Raw genomic sequence first — 25,548 nt, 5'->3', positions numbered from 1 at the left:
GTAACCGTGAAAAATGAGAATAAGCGCTCAGTGTCATGGAATATGGGAGTGGTTGAGGGAACTGTGGCATGTGCAGAGATTTCATTATTGGCCCACTTAGACACGATGATGATGGTTAATAATGGCTCCGTGATGGAGAAGAAAGACAGGCTGTAAGTTGCTCCCATGCACGGTGATATGATAAGGGAAGACAAAGATGCTGTGAGAGGTCAGAGAAGATCACCCTCTGCTCAGCAGTCATGTCATAATCAAGTGCAGTGTGCCAAGCATCCGGGCTGGGGGGTCTGCGGAAGTTCTCCAGGAAATGGGCAGCCATTTGCCTGTGCCTTGGTTTCCCCCACTCGGCTGGCCCTGGCAGTGTGGCTCTGAGCTGCCATCGTGGCTGCGTGTCATGGTGTGTTCACCACTGCATGTGATGGCACTCTGTGTGCTCACTGCACTGAGAAGTCACAGAGGAAATAAGTCATCAGAGAGATGCCAGGGGGAAGATTCCTCTGAAATGTTCCTGGGGGAAAAGTCTCTGGTCCAGGTGGCAACAGCCATGAAATCGGGGTAAACCAGGGAGTGTCTGCCTGGAGGAGCCTGTTAGTCTTCAGCTGGGTCTCCATTCAGCTCCCCAGGCAGGAGCCTGCCTTCTCCTATCCAAGATCCGGGGGTTCCGGTGAGTGTGTTGCTGAGAGAGACTGTGATAAATGAGAAAGCTTCACATCCACTGGGCTGGTTGTAGGGGTTGACGGGTCTGCTCTCTGTGGCTCAGGGACCTCACCACCGCCTTCAAATTCTCTGGATCTGGCAGCACAGGGGAGGGGCTGATCTGGGAGCAGAGCTGGAGGGCCCTGGAGAAGCTTTCTTGTTCATTGATTATCCGAGTCTGATTCACGATGATTGTAGCAGATGAGGCATGAGGCCTGGGGCTGAGATTGCAGTTGGTGAAGACTTTTTCCAGGGACGCATGCCCAGCCTCCCCAGAGGACCTGGGGAGGACCCCAGCCTTCTGGGCTGCCCAACTCCCAGCAGTGTGGTTGGTGGCGAGGAGCACCCCATTATTGATGGGTGGTGCTTCCCATCTGCCTGGACCAGCTGGAAGCAGATATGGTGTTCAGGATGCTGAAGCCGCATCCCAGGCAGAGAGCCTTGAAAAGGGGGTTCTAGCACACTGCAGTTTGTTTTGCATTCATTATTTTTAATATCTGGGAAAGTAATTTAAAAAATTAATAATCGCTTTAATTGCACTACTTTTTAAAAGTAATAATATAAGGAAGGGAAAGTAACCAACACCACCATGAAACCTATCCCACCTCTTCCTGAGATAATCCCTGTTATCAGTTTGGGGATTTATTCAAACCCAGTGGTGCACCGTTTGACCGCTCAGGAAGGAATAAAAGCCGTGAATTGTAGGTTTGTTGATTTCTGTGGGGAAATCCTGCCATGGCCATTTTCAGGCTACCAAAGGTTTAAAAACCATTTTGCAAAAATTTTGAATAGTTGACGATTGACTTCCCCAAGGCCCTGCATTCTCACAAGTGATCACTTTCTTCTTTCCTTTGGGAAATTGGAAATTTGTCCTGCACACTGATCTGCATATCATTTGTATTTCCAGTATCACAGACCTCTGTCCAGAGCAGCACCTGCAGTGCAGACTTACTTAAATCCTTTCCTTCATGGAGTGGAGTTTCCATGAAGGTAACTGTGTTACTTCTGGATGGTTCTTAGAAAGGCAGAGTCTCCTGACCAGGAGTGGGGAGAGGGACAGCATCTCTTAACCTGCAGAGGGGCTGGCTCCTGCGACACTGTCCACATCTCCGACCCAGGGTGTTTCCTTGCAGTTTAGCTTCTGGCCTCTTGTAAATATGGTATTCTAATAATCCACAGGCTAATTAAGTCTGGGGGTGACACTTCCCTTTGCTCCTGTTCATCTATAGATTCCATTAGGTAATCTCATTTTTCTTCCGGGAATCCTTTCCTGTTGTTTAGTTGCTCAGTCACACCTGACTCTTTTGTGACCCCATGGACTGTAGCCCACCAGGCTGCTCTGTCCATGGGATTTCCCAGGCAGGAATACTGGAGTGGGTTGCCATTTTCTTCTCCAGGAACTCTTCCTGAACCAGAGATCGAGCTCGAGTCTCCTGCATTGGCAGGTAGATTCTTTACCACTGAGCCACTGGAGAAGCCCAGCATGCCCTGATATTCCCCTACTTCCTGATCATCAAGGTGGCAAAGTGCCTCCTCTCCAGGATTCCTCAGAACCGAGGACTATCATCTGTGATCATGCTTACCATACCTTATAGTTTATTGTATGATGCTTACCAGTTTCCTATTGAGAAGCAAAGAAGCCTGGTAGGCAGAAGAGCTCCCTATTCTAACCCTGGGTGTTATGCCTGTGAGTGTGGTACTTCACATGGCACAAGTGACTTTGCACATGTAATTAATGTTAGTAATCAATGGGCCAGTACAGCGGGGCTATCCTGTATTGTGCAGAGAACTATCTCTGAATGGAATCACAGAGATACGTCCAAAGAAGAGTCAGAGAGACTCCAAGTGTGAGAAGGCTTTGCTGTACTGCTGCTGACTTACAAGTGGGGTACATGTATGCCAAGTCACTTCAGTTGTGTCTGACTCTTTGTGACCCCCATGGACTGTAGCCTCCCAGGTTCCTCTGTCAGTGGGATTCTCCAGGCAAGAGTACTGGAGTGGGTTGCCATTTCCTGCTCCAGGGAATCTATCCAACCCACTGATGGAACCTGCATCTTTTACGTGTCCTGCACTGGCAGGCGTGTTCTTTACCACTAGCGGCACCTGGAAAGCACTGGAAGTAGGGACCCGCCTGCAAAGAGAGTGGTGGCCTCTAGTTGCTAGGAGTGGCCTCCAGTCAACTTCCAGCAAAGTAATGGGGCCTTAGCCCTACAAACTGAATTTGACCAAAAACTTTATTTTGGGGAAGTATAGTGGACTTACAGTACAATATTAGTGTCAGGCGCATGATATGGTGATTCAGTATTTTATAGATCATACACCATATAAAGTTGTTGTGAAATAAAAACTACATTCCCTGTGCTGTACATCAGATCCTCTATCTTAGTTTTTTATTCCTAGTAGTTTGTGCCTCTTAAACTTCTTCCCCTGTCTTGCTCCTCCCCCAGTCGTTTCCCCATTGATAAACAGTAGTTTGTTCTCTGTTTCTGTGAGTCTGTTTCTGTTTTGTTATATTATTTTTTCGGGTTCCACACGTAAGTGAAAACATACAGTATTTGTATTTCTCTTTTCTGATCTCTTTCACTAAGCATAATGCCTTCTGGGTTCATGTTGCACATGGCTAAATTTCATTCTTTTTCACGGCTGAGTAATATTCCTGTGTGTGTGTGTGTGTGTGTGTGTGTGTGTGTGTGTGTATCACATCTTTATCCATTCATCTGTTGATGGACACTTAGGTTGCTCCCAAATCTTATTTTAAACTGCTAGATTTGTTCTGATTCACACAGGCAGCTGTAGAAAACTAATACAGAGTCACAGTGTTGGGAACACACGTTTTAGGCTCTTTTCTGGCTTCCAGAATGTTTGCTCCTCGTCAGCAGACCCTCAGGTCCTAGTGTGCCCCTTGCGCCCAGTCCCAGCCCAGCTTCCAGCTCTCCTGAATCAAGTGATGTGCAGTTTGTCTCCGCTACCGTCCACTTGTCACCCCTCAGTGGATTTTATCATCACAACATGGGGGTCAGGTCCTGATGTCACTGAGAGGCTGCAGTAGCCCCCAACTCCAGGCCTTGCCTCCTCCCAGCCGCTGTCTTCCCACCCACCCTCCGCACTGCCCATGGCATCTCCCAGAAGCCCAGCTTGGCTTGCATCTGTCCCTTCCCAGTGAAGGCATGTGTGGTTTTCCTGTTCTCGCTGACCCTGAGGTCTACAATTCAAGTCCTTAGGACAGAAGCGTGCCTCTGCAGCCTGGCCTCCCAGGTCCTGCTCTGTGCATTTGCAGCCTGCTCTTATCCCCTAGCAAGCCCAAGCATTCCCAGCCCCACGTCCCATGGATCCACCAGCCCTCTGGGCCCTGCTCCCGTGCCCTCTCAGCCTTGCTCCCCTTGAGGAACCCCCACTGAGATGCATGAGGCACCAGGTGCATCTCCCCCTTGGATGGTACGTGCTTTCGAAGGACCTTTCTCCCCTGTCCTCCCCCAGCACCTCCTGCACTGCTGGAGACATAATGACACCCGCCACCCTTGCTTACTACCTGGTCAATGGGGTTCCAGAATGACAGAGGAAAGCAACAGAACCCTGAAGGTCTGTCTCTCCTGTCAGGTCTGCAGTTGCTCATTAAAATACCCCTTAAATGAGTATTCCATGGATTCCTTTTGTATCATCTTAAAATGGATGCCTCTAAGATCTTGAAACATGAAGTATTTGTATCTCCCCCTCCTGGCAACAACTACTCTGCTTGTAGGAGCAGCTGCTACTGAGTTCAAAGATGACCTGAACATTGATGAGTAATATTTTACTATGTATGACTGTCATCAATTTTATAATAATCACTGACACATATTGACCACGTATCGATCATCATTAATCCTCAGGTCATTAAATCTTTACACAGTGCACTGAGGTTGGACTATTAGTATCTCCATTTTATGGATGACGAAACTAGGGCACAGAGAGATTGAGTGACCTGCCCGAGGTCACACAGCAGTAGAGCACAATTTCCCGCCTAGGTAGTTTGTCTTGAGAACTTTGCAGCCGCATCCTGCTGTGTACCTCCCTTTACAGCCACCATTTTGTCCCACTCATCAGAAAGGGGTGGCCATTCCAGTATTCTTGCCTGTAATTCCATGGACAGAGGAGCCTCGTGGGCTACAGTCCAGGGGGTCGCAAAGAGTCGGACACGACTGAGCAACTAACACACACACTCAGAGGGAGAAATGATTCTGTGTCCCTTGGGTCAACATCATTAACATTGCTCCTGTAGTTGGCTGGTTGTTGCTATCTTTAGCCCTTCACAGGGATGTGAGGCTGGTGCAAGCAGCAAAATGATTCCCACTTCACAGATGTGTCCCACGTGAAATGCTCAAGTCCAGGGTCGCAATCCCACTGAACCCCACTGGGTACCAAGGACTTATGCCCCAGGACTCCTTGCCCCCAGGCTGGAATCTCTTCTTCCACAGGGACAACCCCTGACCCGGCCCCGCTCCTAAACACTACCGTTCCCACACCAGGCCGACCATAGTAGCGCCCACGACAAGTATCCGCACCAGCCTGAATGGGAAACAATGATGTTCTCTTTAGAATTTCATTTCTGGTCTGTGGATTTTCCATTTGTGAGTTCTTATCCTCTGTTGGGATAGGGAGGTCCATATTTTTTTTCTTTCTTCCCTTTTTTCCCAAGGTGAGGAAACACGAAGTAAGGAGGCGAAATATCTTTCCCTATTCCATCCTAGGGAAGCCCGCCAAAGAGCCCGTCCTGCCAGAGGCTGGCTTGAAGCCCGTCCCCGTCCTCAGAAGCCGCGTCCGCTCCTGGAGCTTTAGCCAGCGCCTGGCCCCGGGGAACTCCACGGGGCCCTACGCATCGACAGCTACAGGCAGCCCGACCCTGTCTTGGAATGTGCCCTCCAGAGCACAGCATCTTCTTGGCTCCAGAACGCCCGCTCTGCTGAGAAGCTGAAGACTTCCTATTCCCAGTCCTGCCCCTCCCTCTTCATTGCTTTTAATAACCACGCAGGAAGTTTCTCTCCCTCCAGGAAACCATGGTCATCACACTTTTCAGCGTACGTCTGGATGTTTTCATCAAATCTCCCAGCCCCTCGACACGAGCACGTGAATCACATTTTAGAACAGCCGAGAGCTCTGGATCTAGAGCAGATGAGACTAAAGTTCAAATACGGGGCTAGGCCTTGGTCTGGCTCTCTGAGGCCTCTCTGAGGCGCCTTCAGTTCCGTGTTTGCCAGAGGGGAGATTTTGGTCCCAGCACGTCTATTGATAAAGCTGTGTTCCTCGCCTGGGTGCACACACAGCGGGCCCAGGTGTAATCACCTTCCTCATGGCACCCCCTCTTTGGATGATGACTTCCCAGAAAGGGTGGAGGAAGCTGGTGCGAGGAGGTGGGCAGAACATGACACATAATGTGATGAAGCCGTTTCCCACTGAAAAAGTATTACAGAAGTAGTTCATGACCACAGTTTTGCTCTAAGGCGCTGGGGCTACACGCCAAGTTCAAGAACTTTATTCTCCTGTGTTTAATGGCGTTGAAGGACAGGCTGGAGTTTCTGGTGGCAGGCAGCACCACCAGGCAGAGTTAATGCTTCCCCGCCTCTGCAGCCCTGGGGTCAGACCTGGGCTGGCCCTGCTGACTCCACGTTTACCAGCTCGGGGCCTTTGGACGCTTGAACTTCTCTGTGTCTTTATTTTTCTCACCTGAAAAATGGCGCTAAAAATAGCCCCACCTCACAGTTACCGCGAGGCTTAGATGTGATAATGTGAGCCCAGGTTTAAAATGCCACCTGCCGTATGAAATGTGTGTGCTTGCGAGCACCGTCATCACAGCTTTCCCTCTTTCTTTGTACGCCTGGGAGGGTGTGTGTTTGCGTACACGCTTGCACATGGGTTTATTTATGTCTGTTTCTCACTAGAATGTGAATGCTTTAGGGCTTGGAGCACATAACATCTCAGTGAGATGTGGAGTGATTGGACAGCTGCATTTCTTCACCCGTCTTGGGGAGAAGGGGGTCAAAATGTGAGCTGAAGAATCCCTGTGCTGGAGTTGATGGAAAATGCTATCTCCTGGGCCCCAACCCAGCACCACCGGATCAGGTGCTGGGCATCAGCTGGGATCCCCATCTGCCCTTTTCTTTCTAGTCTCAACCCAGCAGAGGCAGGAGAGCCACAGACCCCTTGCAAAGTGGGGTTCGCTGCCCCTCTTCTCATCTCCAGTAAAACCAGGGCGTGGTGGGGTGGAGATGGGAGGAGGTGGATCAAGGAACATGGAGCCTTTGCTTGCCCTTGAGCCTAGATTTATGGAGCTTGGAAATGCAGGGAAGACTGCATTCCTTTCTCTGGAACTGCTTCCTTCTTACCCACGTGCTCAAGTAGGGCTGCTGGTTGATTCCAACTGTTTGACTCACAGCTATTTGCGCTCATCAGGTATTGGGGGAAGGAGAACATTCAGTGACCAGAACCTGTGTGTGTTCTCAGCCTGCAGGTCCCTTCTTGGGCAGCGCTCCCAGCTGTCACTACCTCTCCTCTTTGCCTGTGCTCTAGTGGCAGTGGCGTAGGACTTAGCACTGGGTTCCAATCCTGACCGGATTGCTTAGCTCAGCTGTTGTTTACTTGCTACGTCATGTCTGACTCTTTTTGCAACCCTATGGACTATAGCCTGCCAGGCTCCTCTGTCCATGGGATCCTCCAGGCAAGAATACTGGAGTGGGTTGCTATTTTCGTCCTCCAGGATATCTTCTCGACTCAGGGATGGAACCCACGTCTCCTACATTGGTAGGTGGATTCTTTACCACTGAGCCACCAGGGACTCCCCCTTAGCTTAGTAGCTTTATTTAACTATATGCACCCTGCCTTCTCTCTCTAATAAGCAGTGCAGTGAACTGACTTCATGAGTGGTCCAACTCATAACCCGTTCCCTGTATTTCTGATGCTGGACTCCATCATGTGACTGGTTTTGTCCAGTGAAGTGTTAACAGGTACACTGCAAGGAGAGCTTTGAAAAGCATTTCCATTTGTGCTACTGGACTCTGTCATCACCACGGGAAGGACATTTCCAGACTGGCCTTCTGGTTCCAGGAGAAGGATGAGAGACACATATAGAACGTAACCAAGGTGCTTTCATCATCCTAATTAAGACCAGCTTAGACCAGCTGACAACCAGTCAGCTCCCAACCCCCTGAGTGAGCCCAGCCAAGATCGTCAGAGCTGCTGCCCTGACCACCCAGGAGCATGGACACTTAGTGCTTATGCCACTGAGGCTATATTGCTATGTGGTAATCTTCGGTGATAGATAGAATGGGAAGTCTTTAATGACTGTTAGATGAGCTGAATTCTGTAAGGGCAGGGGTTGTCCAGTACCATATGCATTAACTGATACATCTGATGTATGATTGACTGATTGACTGATCTGATGAGGATAAATCAGGTATCCTCTCTGTGAACATGACAAGCACTTGCTGTTCCCTCTACACAGAGCATCTCTAATAGACTGGGATCACTGCCATTTCCCTATTCACTTGGTTTCCTATAGGAGCAGAGGTGCCATTAGTGGATATGCATAGAGTAAGGGGAGAGAGAAAGAGGGGGTGTGTGTGTGTGTGTGTGTGTGTGTGTGTGTGTGTGTGTGTGTGTGTGTTGGGAAATAGGGTAGCCATGGTCTTAGTTTGCAAAAGCTAAAGGGTAAGCCTCAGCTGATCTGCTGGGTTCTTTGGGCCCCAGACCCCGGGGAATTCCTGTTTTATTCCTCAGGGGGAACATGATTTGACACAGATATTAGTTTAAGAACCTACCATGGATGAGTTAGAGAAGTGGCTGTCCCCATATTTTGGGCACTTGCTTCCCAGCAGGCCCTTTTTAACCATTCTGGTTTGATTTTTCACAAGACTCTGCAGGGAGGAATTGCCTTTCCTATTTTAAGATGAAGAAACTCAGAGACATCAAATGAATGACCAGGGGCACACAGCTAAGAAGGTGGCAGAGTGAGCTTTTACCAAAGTCCAGGGAGATAGTGAAGGACAGGCAAGCCTGGCGTGCTACAGTCCATGGGGTCTGCAGAGTCGGACACATTGAGCGATTGAACAAGGGCTGCCTGACTTCACGACAGCCTCTTTTAAATGCCATCGCACTCTGCAGGGACCTTAGCTGTCATCCAGGCCAGTCCCTTCATCACTTGGAACAGGAAACCTCACCTGGAGAAGGGGCGTGGCTTGCCCAAGGTGCTACATTCTGATCAGGTTACCTGACACCCCTTCTAGGGCCCTCAGGGTTGAGATCTCATTGGTCAGCGGGTATCATGGAAGTGCCTTGGTAAGTTTCCCATGAAGGCATTGTCATTTTTCTGCGCTTCACATCAGCACCTTTAAATGTATAGTATAGAACAGTATGGGCTTCCCTGGTGCCTCATATGGTAAAGGATCCTCCTGTAGTGCAGGGTTTGATCCCTGGGTTGGAAAGATCCCCTGGAGGAGGGCATGGCAACCCACTCCAGTATTCCTGCCTGGAGAATCCCATGGACAGAGAAGCCTAGTGGGCTACAGTCTGTGGGGTCACCAAGAGTTGCACACAACTGAGCACCCAAGCATAGCACATAGAACAGTATAGAACGCTGTTTGTGTGCTGTTTCCACCCCACCTAGGGGCTGCCCCGAGGAGCCCCCCATCTAGGCATTGGCTCGCCCATCCTCCTGCCTGCCAGCTCGGAGAGTGAGAGCGGGGCAGGCGCCAGGGAGGTCACGGGCCTTGGCTCAGGCTGGCGCTGGCTGGGCGGGAGGCGGAGGGAACAGCGGGCATAGGCCCTGCTTGGCCAGCTGCCCCAGGCACCTGCCATCCTTGTGTGTTTGCTCAGCGGGTCGGGAGAGGAAGCAGGATGCTTGCCGTTGGGCCCTGGGCGTTCCGGGCCCCGGGGGCCAGCTGCTGGGGCTGGCACCTTCTCTGAAGAGCTGTCTCTAGCCCTCTCTGTACCTCCCTCTCTCAACTACCTGACAAGCAGGTGATAATCTGACCAGCACCTAACGTCACCCTGGGGAGATGGCAGGAGACCTGGGTAGCGTGCACAGAAGGAGCACTGGCAGGGTGCCCGAGAGCTCGGCATTAGGCCCGTTCAGCCCCAGAGGAAGAGAGGTCCCCCTCTGGCAGGGCAGCACTCCAGGCCCCTCCAAGTGGCCCACTTCGTGCCATTCCCAGCCTGTTTTGTGCCACGTCAGCGAGTGTTTGCTGCAGTTCTGGCAAGAACCTGCACTGACACACTGCCGGCCTTGGATTAGACATCAGGAGCGATTTCAGTTCATCCAGAGTCTCAGTATGACTTCCTTCCTTCTAGAACCACGAGTGAGGTTGGTTCCGAGGCCACTTCTTCTGACAAGAGGGCTTCTGCCTTGATAAGTACTTTCTCATACTTGACCTCGCCATGAATCTTCTACACCCTGTGAATGAAGGATTGTTAATAGCCCCATTTTACAGGTGAGGTACCTGAGGCCAAAAGAGCTTAGGTAACTTACGCAGTGCCTTACAGGTAGACAAAACAACACCGCAGCAGAAACTGGGAGCCAGGTCTTGCCCTAAAAAAGCAGCCTTCTAATTCACTGTTTAGCATTAGGAGACATTAAGGAAGACATGGGTTTTCTATCCAGGGGCGTTGCACCCCAGTAAAGTCAAGTAGAGAGAAAAGGAATGAACGTTTCCCTGAGTTGCTTTTTGTTTAGGCTCTACCACATGTGGTGTCAGGGTTTCCCCAGTGGCTCAGCAGTAAACAATCTGCCTGCAATGCCGGAGACACAGAGATGCAGGTTCAATCCCTGGGTCGGGAAGATCCCCTGGAGGAGGAAATGGCAACCCCCTCCAGTATTCTTGCCAGGAAAATCCCATAGACCGAGAAGCCTGTTTGGTTATGGTCCACAGGGTTGCAAGAGTCAGATACAACTGAGCGACTCAACAACAATTTGTGTTGTCCCATATAGTCTCTGGAGGCAGGTATTTACCCTCATGTTACCCCCGAGAAGCCAGGGCCCCCAGAGGTGATATGTCTTTCCCCAAGTGCCGATTACTGTGGACATGGGGGCAGAAATCGGGCAGGTCTCAGCCTCCAGTGCCTGCCCCTTCCTCTCCACGTGCCACATGCCTGTCTGCTGAGACTGATGTGCCAGGGCCGGCCAGTGGGGTGAGAACACTGGTGTACCTCCTGCCGGGGCTGGGTCTGCACCCAGAGCTGCAGATGCTCTGCTGGTCCTTCCGCAGGAAAAGCTCTGGCACCAGCCTCCTCTTTATAGCATCCCTGCCGCCCTCTGGTCCAGCCTCATGAATCTGTGATGTGGAAGGACCTTGTAGGTCCCCTGCTCCAGGCCCTTCACTTACCAATCAAGAAGACACTCTGGGGGAAGGGGGGATGGGACTGCCCACATCCCATGGAAGGGATGGCAGAGCTTGGGATGGAATCTGAGACCCTTCTGCCTCCTGGGCCTGTGTGTGCTCTGAGCTCCTTTCCCCTCCTGCCTCCTCCTGGTCTCTCTATCTATGCTTCCTCTGATCCCTCATGCTCTCCTGAAGGTCACCTGTTGGGACCCTTAACCACACGCTGATGTGTGTGGTACCCCCAGTTCCATTTATGCTTGATCATCAGCTCCAGGAAGAACATCAGGACCTCAGAGGTGGGGGCCAGGTGTGGCTGTATCTTTGGAACTGGCTAAACACTGGGACTGTGAGTCGGAGGTTCCTGCTTGGCCTGTGTGCCTGAGGACAAGCTGCCTGTTGTCTCTGTAGTGACTGCAACCCCCCACCCCCCATTGTATTCTCCTGCAACAAGGACTGCAGCTTCCCATGACTGGGTTCTTAGAATGTGCCAGGCTGTCTAGGCCCCCATGGTGGTGGTTTCCTGGGAGCTGGCAAAATGCAGTTAGAAGAGCGTTTTGTTGGGGAGAGGAGTCCTGCATTGAGGGCTTACTCCCACCTTCCAATGTGCTGATGTACTCCCACCCTGGGACGTTTATTGAGCACTTATTGTGTGCCCAGTACTAAGGCTTGGGGGTCAGTCACTTGTCCAAGATCACAGCTGGTGATGTAGTCAAGAGGGGCGTCCAGGTGTCTGTCAGGTCCCAGACTTCTGTGGCTTCTGCCCTCTCATCTTGGAGAGACCCTGGGATTGCACCTGCACAAACCAGCCAAAGCAGGGCTCCTGTTGTTCTGGCTCATGGCTGGCGTTCAGCGACACAAGTGTCTGGCTCCTGGTGGCTGGGTGGGCACATTGGCCTAGGGGACAGACGGATGAATTCTCTGCAAGGCACAGCCCCCAAGTCCTACAGATCCCTGACAGATGCAGCATGTGGCCTTGAAGCTGGCCGCCGCCACCTGCCAAGGTGCCTTTCCTGGGCCCGGATTCCTGTGCGCAGAAGCCATGACTGGATCCTGCCTACCGCCCCGGCCGCCCGCACCTTGGGGCCTCCCGGTTCCCGCCCTCCTTCCCGCCAGGGCTCCCGCCCAACCAGCCCACAACGGCCTCCTTTTGTTCTCCAGTCTCGGTTTCAGGCAGACCCGGCCAGCCCGGCCCCCCGGCTCGCTTCACCCACCCCTTTGAAACCTTGATGGGCAGCCAACGGAGCTGGCCGAGTGCACACGGCCCGGGGCTGGTGCCAGGGCCCTGGCAGCCCCTTCCCGCCTAGCTGGCTCCCTGGAGCTGGCCGGGCCCAGGCCCCCGCGCTCGGGAACAGGAAATGCCCGGATGTTCGCGCCTTCATCCGGGGCGGCCGGATGGGCTCTGGGTCCAGTTCCCAGGCCTCCTCCGTAGTGAGACTCTCAACCCCATCCCGGGCCCCCTGGGCCCCACAGAGGAACAGGAGCAGCCTGGCCGGGTTCCGAGCTCTCTAAGGAAAGGCAGGACGGGGGCGGGGAGCGGACCACAGGCCTTGGCTCCGGACCTGCGTTGAGTGCCTCTCTCTGCCGTCCCCAGCCGTGGGACTCACCTGCCTTGTGCCTTAGTCTCCTCTCTAAGGCGGAAGAACAGAACATCCTAGTTCACAGATGTCCAGGGAGGAGGAAAGCCGTCCTGTCGTTAGCCCGTCGTGGAGGTGTGCCTGCTAGTTGCTGGGGCACGTTGTGACTCGGTGGTGATGGTCACTGGGGAGGATGCAAGTGTCGGAGCCCAGGAAGAGCAGGAGACTGTGGGCGAGTCCAGCGCGGCCTACCCCTTGCACTCCCAGGCTCCCGCCCCTATTATTCCTGTTAAACACCCAGGGGACAATCAGGGGTCCTCTGCTCTTTGTAAATTTGAAAGCATCTCCCGGCACCTGCTGCAAGGTGGGCCTCTGTTGGCGGTCACTGAGTGAATGAACAAACCCCGCTTCCTCTGTGGTCCCATTTCTCACGTTTAAGGGCTTTCCACGTGGCCGCCCTCAGCTTGTCTACTCCTCAGGCCAGGGCCGTGTCATTCATTCCAGGGGAATGTCAACAAGTGGACATTTCCCTCTGCCCAGCTCCAAGGCCAGGCCTGGAGCAGGTGTTCAGTAAATGAACACTGGGTTGCAGTAGCAAGGGTCTCTTCGCTGTGGATTTGTGGCAGTGCCCTCGCCACTAACCTATTTTGCCCTCTTTCATCACGGGCAGCGGTCCAGTTCCCCAGGCCTATCGAGTTGCCAGCGATCTTCCTACCATCACTGGTCCAGACGCAGCTTGGACTTCAGCCCCTGCCCACCCCACCTGGGCTTGGCAGACCTGGACCGGTTTGGAACAGAGCTCACGGCTGAGGGTGAAGTCACACCTGGAACGGTTGTAAGACCGGGCACCTCCTCTTTGTGACTCTCCCAGGCTGCATGGCGGGTGGTGGGTAGCTGGCAGGGGAGATGCCTTGGCAGCGCTGTACTCTTGTGTCTGCGGCCAGCGGGGCCTTTGATGCCCTCCAGGGCCGCCTGCCCGGCCGAGTGCATTTGTGGAAGACAAAAGCTGCAAAAAAAAGCAGCACAAATAACTTTAAAATGACTCAGAGACTGCCAGGGAGCTTATCAACCTGTTTCCTGGGTTTTGTTGTTGGAGTGGGGAGGCCAGGGGAGCGATTCTGGCCTGCACCTTGCACAGGCGCGATGCGGCGTTAACCTCAAAGCTAGCGACCCCTCCCCTGCTCTGTGCTACGGCTCTCTCATGTGTCAGAGGGGTTTAATAAGACCAAACTCTGTGTTCTTGTGAGGATTAGAGGCTGGGAGGAAAGAAGCTGCAGGGCAGAAAAGCAGAGCCCTCTTCTTCCCAGGGGTGCAGAGAGACACCAGTATCCCTCAAATTTCCCTCTAGGCCAGCCTCCCCCCATATCTAGGATAGAACATAACAGAAGATTCCTCTTGTAACTCTGGGGACCTTTGGAAAAGGAGCTTCTGAAATGTCCCTGTCTTGGGGGAATGAGGCCCTTCAGCCATTGATTGACCACAGCATGCAGACTGGGGCCTTGCCAGATATATCTCCAGCCTGGAGGATGGAAACTCAGTCGGGGCTCTGACTTCAAAAATGGCCTCTAAGCAAGTGGATCCTCCTTATAGGTTTGGAGCTCTTTCTCCTCCTGCCTTGCCCTGCTTCACCCAGGGCAGAGCCCCAAGGAATAAAAAAATGCCAAATTCAGTCTCTGACCTCCAACCTGGAGGCTGGTTCTTAAGAACACTGTTTTCTGCTCACTCTCCTTGGGCCCCCGTCCACGCTGCTGTCCCAGGCCAAAGACACGGCTGAGGGTGATGGCTGGGTGGCTGGATTTGGAAGGCTGGGCAGCCATCTGCTTTGCAGGCCCACCTCTGTGCCTCTGCTGAGCTGTGAGTCTGCACCTCTTTTGCCCCAACTTTGGCCTGATAAAAGCAAAGTGCGGAGCCTTGAATGGGGGAGATAGAAACCAGAGACACCCCCTCTCTCCCCTCCCTGCCTCCTCTCTGCACTTACTCTGTGCCAAACATCAACCCAGGTATTTATTTACTTTTTCAAGTGAACTAGAGGTTTATAAAGAGGATGCTCTTTCCCCTGCCAGAACGAGCCTTCTCTTCCTCCCAGAAAAACTCCTATTTATCCTACCATACCCGGCTGCAGAGCCCCCTTCTCCACGAGGCTTTCCTGTCCTCTGGCTAGAGTTGCTGCCTCTCTGCTTAGGTCCACCAGGCCTCTAGGGCTCTGTTTTAGCCCAGGTGGTACTTCCTACACTGTTCTGGTTTATCTTTGTGCATGTCCACCTGGCCCTTTGAAAGGAGCAATGGCAACTCCTTTATTTAACTCAGCATCCCCAGTGCCACAGCGCCAAGCACACGTGGAGTAGACTTGTGTGTTTGAAGTGGGACTGTGTGAGTGGGGACGCCCTCACCTGGTTCAGCCAGGGCTGGGGCTTCAGCTCACTCAACTCTGGAGTGGAGGCTGGAATGACTGACTGTCACACCCAGCACCATCTACAGACAACGCCTGTGACTCCGTGCTTGCAGTTTGACCCTCATTCTTGGCAGATTTGTGTCGGAGTGGAAAGAGCCCAGCCTTAGAACTTGATAGACTTCTTCTTTCTGCTTATCTCAGCTGGTGATTTGGAGTAAGTTACTTCTGCCCCGTGCCTCTGTTTCTCCACCTGTAAGATGGACGTAGGAATGTTTATTTTGCCTGATTTGTTGAATAGAATAGAGATGATGTTTGCATTGCCCTGGTGTTAGCAGTAACTATCATTGTGGTCGTCTTTTCTCTGAAAAGGAGCCATTCTTAGTATCTCTTGGGGGTGAGCGGAGGGACAACAAAAGCATTTGTGGCAAGGAGACAATATTTGAGGCTTCTCTGGGTTGGTTTTGGGGTAAAGAACCCACCTGCCAGTGCAGGAGATAGAAGAAATGCAGGTTTGATCCCTGGATCAGACAGATCCCCTGGCGAAGGGCAGGACAACACACTCCAGTATTCTTGCCTGGAGAATCCCATGGACAGAGGAGCCTGGTGGGCTACAGTCCATAGTGTCGCAAAGAGCTGGACATGACTGAGCATGCACGCATCCCCTGAGTTTGTTTCTTGTGGGAAAAGTGCCTTCATGAGCATACAGCAGTAAGTCTGCTGGCTACTCCAGCCCTGCCTGGGTTCCCAGGAAGTGGGCAGGATAAGAGACACCTGTTGCTTGCTGGCCTGCTGTGGGAACACATGGAGACAGGGGAACAAATGTTACCCATCAGGGACTTCCTTCTTCCAGTAAGATGCCAACACCTTACACTTTGTTCCTTGAAGATGCTGTTCCTCATAGATGCGGATCTCCTAGTGGAACTTTATCCTGCTTGCACTTGGGACTCAGGGATGATGTGGGGTCAGTAGGATTGTGTTCCTTCCCTGGACCCTCCCTTTTTCTTCCCAGCCTTCCCTCCATCTGCATTTCCTGGGCACTCACTGTATGGCAGGCACCATGCGGTGTGCTGGGAACATGATGATGCGTGACACATGCTGCAGGAGAAAGACAAGTCCACGCATGTGGTTGGTTCAGTAACAGCCCCCCAAAGATATCCGCATCCTAGAGCCCCCTCCCAGATGATTGTCACTTTCCATGGCCAAGGGGACTTGGCAGTGTGGTGAAGGATCTTGAGATGGAAAGACTATCTTGGATTGCCTGGGTGAACCCATTGTTATCACAAATGTCTTTGTGAGAGAGAGATTTGACAACACAAAAGGACAAGGTATTGTGATCGTGGAAGCAGGTATTGGAGTGATTCTGCCAGGAGCTGAGGAATGCCCACAGCCTCTAGTCGTGGAAGAGGTAGGGAACGTGTTTTGCCTCCTGGGGTCTCCAGGAGCTCAGTTGGTAAAGAATCTGCCTGCAATGCAGGAGACCCTGGTTTGATTCCTGGGTTGGGAAGATCCGCTGGAGAAGGGATAGGCTACCCACTCCAGTATTCTTGAGCTTCCCTTGTGGCTCAGCTGGAAAAGAATCCGGCTGCAATGTGGGAGACCTGGGTTCGATTCCTGGGTCAGGAAGATCCCCTGGAGAAGGGAAAGGCTACCCACCTCCAGTATTCTGACCTGAAGAATTCTATGGACTGTATAGTCCATGGCGTCGCAAAGAGCTGGACACAACTGAGCAAACATCACTTTCAACTAGCACTTGAAGACGTCTGGATTTCTGACCTTCAGAGCTGTAAGAGTCTAGAACATGAAGCGTTTGTCCAAACATTTACCCAGCTGAACAGCTGTGGGGCCAGCATTCCAGTGGGGTCCCCCGTCCCCATCCTCTCCCTTTCTGTACTCTGCCGCCTCCTGGGAGCAGCTTGCTGGGGCTATAAGAGGCAGTTCAGATGCTTAGAGGAAAACACAAAGAATGTGAAGTACAGGGGACCTTGCCTATTTACACTAATTAAATGAGGAAACAATTTAAACATCAGCATCCTTTGCTGTGATGAGGCCAGAGGAGAGCAGGTACACATTTATGCTGCTGTGGCAGTTGGCAGAACGCAGGAGTGGGTTTCCTTAGCAGTGTGCACAAATGGCCTTGACGGTGTCTGTGTATTTTCGTTCTATTACCTCTTTTCTCAGTTTTATCCTAAGGGGATAATCCAAAGAAAGAAAAAAAAAAAAGCACTCATTTGTGAAAATGTCCATTAAACCATGATTTTTTTTTTTTTTTTTACTTTGGATTATAGAAAATTTCAGACATCCAGGAAAGTAGAGAGAATAGTATAATGAACACCCATTTACCTATTTAACAATTATAAACATTTGTTTTATTTACTTCATCTTTTTCTAATATATTTTAAAATAAATTATAGACATCATGATATCTCACTTCCATATACCTCAGGTAACTTCAGTTTAGGGCAATAAAAAGTGGAAACCAAATGATTAAATTGAGAATGGTTAAATCCACTATGATTATCTACCTAGCATAATATTATGAGATCTTTAAAATGATCATTCTTGAAGTTCCCATTACAGGCTGTCTTAGGACTCTACACTTTCCCTTTATATGACTTGCCATGCTTTGTAATCATTTAATTACCTGATTATCAAATTAATGTCTGTTTCCCCAACTCATTTCATGGGGACAGTGCCCATTTTGCTCACCACTTTTTTCTTGACTGCCCGGCAGGGTGCCTGGTTCATATCAGATGCAAAATAAAATTGGTTGACTAGATGCCACCTGAGCATTTTTAGATCCTTGAAATAACATGCTGAGTGATGCAAGCAAAGCACATCATCTCGTATGTGCACGATGTGAAAATGAAAATGCGGGTGCATACAGATGACTTCCAGAAGGCAGCACTGGGAATTTCATGTGTTTCTGCCTGCACGTTGGGACAGGCAGGTGAGATTTGTTCCTCCTGCTTTATTTACCTCCATGTGGCGGTCCTGCCCTCTCTGTCATCAGGGAGGTACCCGCTGTCCTGCATCCCGTGTGCTTGGTGCAGTCAAGGAGAAGAGGTTCATCCACATGGAGTAGGAAGACTTGGTTTTGAAGCTGACACTCTCCTTTACCCACTACAGGACACTGAGCAATCCCTGAATATCTCCGAGCTTAGTTCCTTCAAGCTGAACAGGTGATCATGGTACCTGGCCCTCTGTCTTTTTCTAATTAGATGAAATAAGGATGGCTCATGGAGGGGAGAGCACCCTGTACTCTGTTCCCAAGGTAGCTTCTCCCCATCCTCCTCCACCATGACATCTCAGCCCCTGGCACTCAGAGGAACCCTGCCACTGCCCCCATGCCCTCTGGATGGAGGAGTGAGAGGCTGCCCAGAGGTGCACAGTGTGGTCAGGGTTCTTCGGTGTCCGTCTGAAAATCCCTGTTGACCATAAACGGGAAGGTGACAGCTATATAACTTGGAGTGTTTTCACTGTGCTCAGTCATCCTGCTAATTGATGGGTCCATCAGTCATCCAGTGGTGTTTACTGAGTGCTTACTCCATACTGATTGCATATTCATTAACTTTCGGTGACTGCTGAACGCACCCAGACTCTGGCACTAGAATCTCTGATGGGGGTTTTCCAGGTAGCTCAGGGGTATATAAAGAATCCATCTGCCAATGCAGGAGACGCAGGAAACGTGGATTTGATCCCTGGGCCGGGAAGATCCCCTGGAGGAGGGCATGGCAACCCACTCCAGTATTCTTGCCTGGAGGATCCCATGGACAGAGAAGCCTGGCAGGCTACAGTCCAGGGGGTTGCAAAGAGTCAGACATGACATAGCACGCACCATGGAAGAAGTTTCCTTTGAGCTCCAGGGCTCTCCAGGAGTCTCCTTCCTGTCTTCTCCCCATGCAGACTTGAGCAGCATTATTGCTCAACACTTACTTATTCAGCACTTTCCACACACCTTGTGCTCCCCTGGGCATGAAGATGCTACAAGGAGGGCCTGTGATCATGGGGAATATGCTGGTGATAAACTGGAGCCTGGGAAAGAAATCAGAGAATTACCAGTGGTGGTACCTGCTAAGAGGGGCTGCAGCCCAATTCATGGGCTCGAGGGTGGTAGTCTCTGGAATTACAGGACCCTGTTAGTAATCAAGACACCCTCTCATCAGCTCTGCCTTCCTGCTCAGTCCTAGTTCAGCCCCTTTCAGGATCATTTCCATGTATTCATGAACAGTTCCCATCAGTTGCCTTGTCGGGGGCAAACTCCTTTATTGTTTAGAAGAACAAGCTCTGGAGCAGGCCATGTCCCACTCACTGAGAGTCTCCCTGGGTGCAGTGGCGGAAGGCCCCACAAGGACCTGGAACCTGGCCTAGCTGATGAAACACCTGCAGTATCTAGGCAGGCCCTCGGAAGTCTGCCCAAGTTCTAGAGGACGAAGGATGGCAGTTGCTCTGTCCCTCCCCCAGAGTCTTCAGACAAGGGCTCAGAGGGAGAGGGACTCAGGATGGTGGGGAGGGAGAATGAGTTCCTTGGCCCCGCCGCCCACTTGGCACCATGCCCCGCCCCCGCTCTGGCCCATCGGGAGGCTTTCTTCCTCCTGGCCACGGTCAGATACCACATCTTCTTTCTGTCTTTGTTCTTTGGCTTTCTCCGGCCATGGCTGCAGATGTGTGAAACAGTAGCCCTTGGCAGCGTGCTCTTAGAAGATGCCGCGCACCTGCATGAGTTCTCACCCGGCACCACCACCCCCACCTCTTACCTGGATGCCACCTAATTCTTCTTTTACAACATGATTCAGAGAATAATCCACGCCAGCTGCCTTAGGAGGCCTTTCAAAGATGCACACCCCAGCTTGCACCCTCCTCTATTTTAGTTAATATCCTTCGGCTCCCCGGGCAGCCTCCCAGTATGGTCCTCAAGATAATGCCCTAATGGTCATTACTTGGCTTCTGAGGCCCTGGTGGGTGCTGGCTGGGCTTCAGGAAATGACCTAGCAGGATACCGAGAGCTGGGCAGGCCCCCACCCCCGCCCTGGGGAGAAATGTGGTCCAGCCACAAAGATCAGGAAAGACTCAAAGATGAAATAGTTCTGAGGAGGTCATAGAACGGATGTTGGCTTTTGCTCTATCAAGATAGGGCCGTTGGAGGCTTCAGAGCAGATCTGACTTGTGTTTTAACTAAATCCTTCTAGTTTCTGTGCTGGCAATGGACTGAAAATGACAAAGACAGAAGCAGATGAACCAGTTAAGAGGCTACTGCAGAAATCCAGGGGCGGGATGATGGTGACTGTGGTCACAGAGGATGCTGTGAGAAGGGATCAGTTATGACTGTATCATGAAGATGGAATTTGCCGGTGGATTGGATGCAGGGTATCAGATAAAGGGTGATCGCAAGATTTTCCCTTGAACAAGTAGAGAATGAAGTTTCCATTTATTCATAAGGAGGATCAGTGGGTGAGTGTGGTGGGTAGGGATGGATTCATGCTTGAGATATTAGTCGGACATTAGACATAAAGGTGGAGATATTCAGGGAGCAGCTGGGTGTATGAATCTGCAGTGTGAAGGTTAATTTCACATCAGCTTAACTAGGTATCCAGCCGTTTGATCAGTTTAGATATCACTGTGAAGGTGTCTTTTGGATGGCATTAACATCTATATCAATAGACTCTGAGGGAAGCAGATTACCCTCCCTGATGTGGGTAGGCCACATCTAATCAGTGACGGCCCCAAGGGAAAAAGACCGAAAACCTCCAAAGAAGTGGGGATTCGGCCTCCAGACAGCCTTTAGACTTGAGCTGCAGCATGTCCTCTTCCCTGGGTCTCCATCCTGCTTGCCCACCCTGCAGATTTTGGATTTGCCAGCCTCCACAATGAATGTTTAAGCCAATTCCTTAAAATGTCTAAAGGAGATCCAACCAGTCCATCCTAAAGGAGATCAGTCCTGAGTATTCACTGGAAGGACTGATGCTGAAGCTGAAACTCTAATACTTTGGCCACCTGATATGAAGAACTGACTCATTTGAAGAGGCACTGATGCTGGGAAAGATTGAAGGCAGGAGGAGAAGGGGACAACAGAGGGAGAAATGGTTGGATGGCATCACTAACTCAATGGACATGAGTTTGAGTAAGCTCTGGGGGTTGGTGATGGACAGGGAGGCCTGGCATGCTATGGTTCATGGAGTCACAAAGAGTCGGACACGATCAAGTGACTGAACTGAAATCTGTCAATTCTCTCCCGTTATTTCTTTGCCTGTTTATCTGGAGAACCCTGAGAACATGGGGTAGGACATGGAGTAAAGGGATATATATTTGGGTGCCTATTTAGGAGTCATGTTATTTAAGCCTTGAGACTGGGCATGAACACCAAGAGGGCACATACGGACAGAGAGAATTGGTCTACTGCGCTCTCCATCTGAAGTTAAGAGATTCAGAAACCGTGTATGTGTGTGTGTGTGAGAGAGAGAGAGAGAGATTTATGGAGCCCTTACCATGCACTGGGCATTCCCCATCACTGGACGCTGCCTCTTCTTAAAGCCAGACCCATCTATCTCCTTGTTTGTTCTGGAAGGTTGGGAAATGATCCCAATGGAGCCACTTATTTATCTGACTGATGTTTTGCAATTCCTGTGTCTCACCTCCTCTGGGCAACAGAATGGAATCAGCTGTTCGTTCCCTGCATCAGGAACAGATTATCTCAGCCTCATCTTCCTGCCAGGCCACCTTCCGTTCCCTAAACCTCCAGCCTCTTGAAGCCATGTAGTGTCTCTTGACAGCCAGTAATAGCATTTATTAAAACCTGTGAAACCTCCTTTCTAGCAAGTGTTGGTAAAAATAGTTCTGCAACTCCAAGGAACAGGGTCATTTGAACTTGGTGACTCAAAAAACAAATAATGAAAAGTACACAGGACTGTGGTGATGAATTTTTCCTGCCCTCTTTGTTCTTCCTTTTTTTTTTTTTTTTTAGTGTGTGTGAGGCAGAATGCTTAACCCATATTTTCCAAGAACTGTGTAGGTGGGTTGCTGGGGACAATTGATTTTTAGGGAAGTATTGGTCTTCTGGATGTGGAAACCATGAAGCAAAGAATAACATTGCACAAGAGGTGCTCCTATGACCAGGTCTGGGCTAATTATGGTGCTGTGTGCTTGCGCCCCTGTGTCGTCTGAGGCGTCACTTCTGCCTGAGTTGCATTTTGCTCTGGACTCAGGGTGATCCCAGAAGCCTTGTTCTAGTCAGCCGTCACGTGGATCATCTACTTTCTAAGGCTGTGCCTGGTTCTGAACAAGAGGAAGTGCAGCCTGGCAGGTAGAAGGGACACAGGCCTTGATGTAAGGAATGCCGAGTCCTGCTTCCCATCCTGCCACTAGTTTGCTCTGTGACCTCGGGCAAGTTTTCTCACCTCTCTGAGCAGTGATGTCTTCCTCTGTGTTGAGTTTGGGCTTGGTTGTCTCTGAGGGATAGGACTCCAACCACCCCTGGGAGGCCTGTTGTTCAGTCACTTGAGTTGTGTCCAACTCTTTGCGACCCCAGAGACTGCAGTCCACCAGTCTTCTCTGTCCTCCACTATCTACCAGAGTTTGCTCAAATACATGTCCATTGAGTCTGTGATGCTATCTAACCATCTTATCCTCTGGGAGGGTACATACCTTAAATAAAGGACCACCCCGCCCTCAGCATCCTGCCGGGTGTTGCATTGTGTGGGACCATTGCTGCCAAATACATTTTTGGACTTTGTAAGGAAATTTCCTGGATTTTTAGATGTAAGCAGTGAATTCAGAAGTATTTTAAACATCCTATGGGTGAAATTTGTAGCCAGAAAGAGCCCATAGTTCTTCAGTTTGTAACTCTGTATACATGCAGTGTTCTTCCTGGGTTATCATAGGCTGGGGGCTGGAAACTGAGGAATGCTCATTTGATTTTTTTTTTTTTTTTTGGTCTTGAAACCAGTACAAGTATTTTCAAGGTACTGTGGAAACAAAGTCAGACTGGAAACCGGGTCATAAGATGGATACTGCCTGGAGGCCTAGAGGGAAGCGCGACCTTCCTTTTCTTGTGGGTGTGAGTATTTGCAAGGCAGTGAACTCGGTCAGCTGATCTCCTTAGGACTTAATCCCAGGTCCAGCCACCAGCCTTGTCCCTGATTCCATGGACTCTGTGGCATTCAGAGTTGGAGGAGATCAAATATTTCAGTGTTTTCAGTATTCACTCAGCAGTATATCTTGTAGCTCTTCCCTGTGTGTGTACACACCTTATTCGTTTTTAACTGCTGTGTAGTATTCCTTGTTTCCCAGCCCTCCCCTCCCCGCCCCCCAACTCTTCCATAATAATGGATGGGCTTCCCGGATGGCACTAGTGGTAAAGAACCCACTTGCCAACTCAGGAGACACCAGAGATGCAGGTTCGATCAGGAAGATCCCCTGGAGGAGGAAATGGCAACCCACTCCACTATTCTTGCCTGGAGAATCCCATGGACAGAGGAGCCTGGCAGGCTACAGTCCATAGGGTCACAGAGTCAGACACAGCTGAAGCAACTTAGTAGGAACACATATTAATGGTAATACTTTGCTTTTATCTGTTTTCTGCTTTTATTCCTTCCTCTGCTGATGTCAGGTCATAGGTTGTTTTTTTTTTTCCTCACCCTCCTGCACACCTTCCTTCCTTTCCTCTCTCCCTTTCCCTTTTCTTCTTGCCTTGCATCCATCCACCTCTGGATCCACTGGTCAGGCACACTCTCCCTACAGATGCGAGATGTGCAGGGCAGAACCCTGAAGCCTTGCCTCCAGGAGCTCCAGTCCACTGGGAAATCAGAGACAAAGCACACTGTGGAGACTTCCTGGAAGCAAGTTCTCCGACAGTCTTTACAAAGGAGCCTTTTGGAGTATGCATCTCTGAGGCAGGTGCCTGTTTTTCAAAGGAGGAGTCAACTTTCAAGCCTACTGTGTTACCTCGTCTGCTTCCTGGGACCTCGCAGGACCATCACGGGCTGCCCAGCCTTCCCTTCCTCCTGTGCCAGAGGCTGCAGTTTTAGCAGAAAAGAGCCAGTGCTGGCTCTGAAACGATGGCCCTGAGAAGGGCACGAGCTGTCCTGGGCTTTTTCCTTTGGTGTGGGAGCCAAGAGGACCTTGAACAAAGTTGCAAATCAGAAGTCAGCCTGAAATAGAGGCGGAACATCAGGTCTTCTTCCTTCAGAGGAAATTAAGGTGAATAAAAAGGGAGCGAAGGTGGAGCATCTCAGAGACAGAGAGGGCCAAGAGCCTAGTCTCCGCCCCTGTATTTTCCAAATGGGTTTCAAATGTGTGTTTTGTGCCGTGAGTCGTTCTGTGCTTCCCTCTCCTTTCATCCTCTGCCCTTTTCCCTTCTTTTCTTACGAGCCTCTTGACAGTGATCACAGTAACGATCCACAGCGCCTCACTCTCTGGCAAAAGGGGTTCTAGGAATGGAAGAATTAATGTGTGCGGTTCAGAGGCCCACAGCCTACTCTGCTTTTCATCACCTCGGTCATCTGAGCAAGTCATTTAAGCAATCTGTGTCTCAGTTTTGTCCTGTGTAAAGTGGAGAAACTATCACTGTTCTTTCTAGGGATGTCAGCAAGGCACATGAGTTATTGTGCATGAAACACCTAACCGAAGCCTGGGATGGCTACCTGGAGTATGGTAAATGCTCAGTAAATATCACATACGTGCACATGTACACACACACACGTGCACAAACGTCTCCTTACCTGAGAGATGTTTCTGGCCGCTCTTGTATAAACAGTACCCACCTCACCCCCATCTCTCTCTGCCTTCCTTCCTCTGTTGATCTCTCTTAATCTGACCCTCTGTGTAGTTACTTACTTGACTATCTTCCCTAACCCTACCCCCTCTCACTCCCTGCAAATGCTGAGATCTCTGTTACTTGTATTTAATTCTTTTTATAATTTATTTTTTAAAAGTCTTTATTGAACTTGTTACATTATTGCTTCCATTTTTATGTTCTGGTTTTTTGGCCGTGAGACGTATGGGATCTTAGTCCCCTGATCAGGGATTAAACCTGCACCCCCTGCATTGGAAGGCGAAGGAAGCCTTAGCCCCTGGACCCCCAGGGAAGTCCCTTTTAGTTGTATTTAATGTTTTAGTCCCTACTATTTAAATAGTAGTAAATACAGGCTAAATGGAAGAGTGTCAATTTTATTTTTAAATTTTTGGCTGCATTGTGCAATATGCACGATCTTAGTTCCTTGACCTGGGGTCACACCTGTGCCCCCTGTAGTAGAGTCTTACCCACTGGACCACCAAGGAAGTCCCCCAGGAGTGTGTATTTTAGGGATGACCTGCAGCCCGGACTCAGGCACAGAGAGTAAAGTGACTAGCTCAAGGTTGAGCAAGTGGGGGAATCTGGAGACATTCAAGTCTAATGCTTTAAATTCTGATTTAAACCATGACTGCCTTCCTGCTGGTAAACAAAAAAGAAAAACTAAGCATAGTGACTGCAACAAAGTCAGGATTCAGTAAACATTAACTGAAGGTAATAGTGGTCATCGTTCCTGCAGCAGCTGCCCCAGGACACCCC

The 25,548-nt window shown here is 50.6% G+C and overlaps 1 non-coding gene across 45 annotated transcripts in view; it reads left to right on the top strand.

The window, feature by feature from the left end:
• Nucleotides 1-25,548, top strand: part of LOC109568581 (uncharacterized) — a 252,126-nt gene that overhangs the window by 168,641 nt on the left and 57,937 nt on the right. For 40 of the 45 annotated variants that reach the window (XR_011570534.1, XR_011570532.1, XR_011570526.1 and 37 more), the window contains 4 exons: nt 1,601-1,683; nt 5,421-20,453; nt 22,945-23,055; nt 23,739-24,197. This is a non-coding gene — a transcript (uncharacterized protein). The remainder of the gene's footprint in view (nt 1-1,600; nt 1,684-5,420; nt 20,454-22,944; nt 23,056-23,738; nt 24,198-25,548) is intronic. The other 5 variants (XR_011570519.1, XR_011570508.1, XR_011570503.1 and 2 more) reach the window with 4 other exon arrangements.

The sequence above is a fragment of the Bos indicus genome, chromosome 14 (genome assembly GCF_029378745.1).
Source record: "Bos indicus isolate NIAB-ARS_2022 breed Sahiwal x Tharparkar chromosome 14, NIAB-ARS_B.indTharparkar_mat_pri_1.0, whole genome shotgun sequence".
Taxonomy (NCBI): Eukaryota; Metazoa; Chordata; class Mammalia; order Artiodactyla; family Bovidae; genus Bos; species Bos indicus.
The sequence above is the reverse complement of the archived record's forward strand: the minus strand, read 5'-3'. Positions and strand labels throughout refer to the sequence as shown.